General features: G+C 41.1%; 1 protein-coding gene across 1 annotated transcript in view; it reads right to left on the bottom strand.

Moving 5' to 3' along the window:
• The window catches only part of VPS8 (VPS8 subunit of CORVET complex), a 439537-nt gene that overhangs the window by 254883 nt on the left and 183152 nt on the right, over positions 1-1502 (bottom strand). The window lies entirely within an intron of this gene.

The following is a 1502-nucleotide window of genomic DNA, read 5'->3' as shown; positions in this document are numbered from 1 at the left end:
TTTTAAAAAAACAATTTTCCAGGCTATCTCAAAAAGACTGGTTCAGGGCTACTACTGGGTATAGACTGAGTTCCACTAGAATGACCCCCATCCTTACTACTACAGAAGAAAACCCACAAAACCTGGATATGCTACCTGAAGTAGTAATGTGGTAGTTAAGGTTATGTGTCAACATGGTTGGATCTGGTTGTGAGTGGCTGGGCAGCTGGTTGTAGTTATTCCCCAAGATGGTATAATCTGCTGCGAGCAGCTGACTAGCTGCTTTAGGGATGTGGCCTGCTTCCGATATATAAGGAAAAGCTTTGGGACTGATCTGCAGCTTTTTGGCACACTTGGACCCTGCATGTAGCCAAGTCTTCTTTTAGCAGCCTGCCATGCTTCTTGCTGATCTTTGGACTATCTCTGGACTTGAATTAGTGGCCTTCCATGTTGTGTGGTAATATTGGGACTGTGTCATTTTATTTCTTGACCTTGGACTTCTTAGCCTCAGCAGCCAGCAGCTGCCTGAGTTAACAGATGTCTCCAGCTCCAGTAAGCAAAGCAAAAGGCAGAGCTGAAGTGTAAGGTTGAGAGGTTTTCACCCAGCCCCTAGAGCTTGGCACTTTGAACACAAAGTCTGAGCCTCCAAAACTATAAGAGAATAAATTATTTGTTAAAGCCATCCACCTATTGTATTTCTGTTAGAGCAGCACAAAGTAACCAAAACAGGTAGAGTGAACAGAAGCATCCATAAGCTGGTGGAGAGTTCACACTCACTTGGAGGAAGAGAGACAGGCAGCTGTACAAACAGCTTCTCTTCTCCATGGTCTTTAACTGGGCTAAGTATACTCCTCACTGCACACATAGTACCAACAAGAGGGACACATGAAAAGTCCCTAATCTTTCTGACTTTGAGAATCAGAAAAGTGAAGCCAAGAAGCCATGAATGTGGAAGAGAGTAGAGATATTCAAAAAAGGAAAATTAGGGAGATCCCCAAACTGTGTGCCCACATCCCTCACCAATCCCTAAAACAACAAGCATAAAAAAAGAATCAGCCAAAGTCAAAACTCATAACCAAGACTGGAGCTATCCTCCTGAGAAAAACCACTATAAAAAGAATGTGTGTGCATGCACACACACACACACAAACTAAAAAGCTAGGAAAATAAAAGAGAATTCTAACACGTTAAAATGATCAAATTAAAAAAAGAGAGAGAACAACAGGATGGACACAGGAACAAAACACAGACCTGAGTGGAAATAAAAAGCAAAACTGTAGACCAAACCCAACTAAATGATCAATTACATTAATGGACTAAACTCTGATTAAAAGACAGATGTTGTTGTCAAATGGATGAAAAAACAAGACCAAACTATATGCTCTCTACAAGAGACAGGTTTTAAAGATAAACAAACAAGCTGAAAGTAAATGTACAGGAAAAGACAGCATGCAACCAGTAATCAGCAAAAGGCTAGACTTTTTGGATTCGAAGATGACGGAATAGACAGAAAGACTGCACAG

Source organism: Orycteropus afer, unplaced genomic scaffold, assembly GCF_000298275.1.
Source record: "Orycteropus afer afer isolate SDZICR_OR568_19922 unplaced genomic scaffold, OryAfe1.0 scaffold00032, whole genome shotgun sequence".
Classification (NCBI taxonomy): Eukaryota; Metazoa; Chordata; class Mammalia; order Tubulidentata; family Orycteropodidae; genus Orycteropus; species Orycteropus afer.
This window is presented reverse-complemented; position numbering and strand designations above follow the sequence as displayed.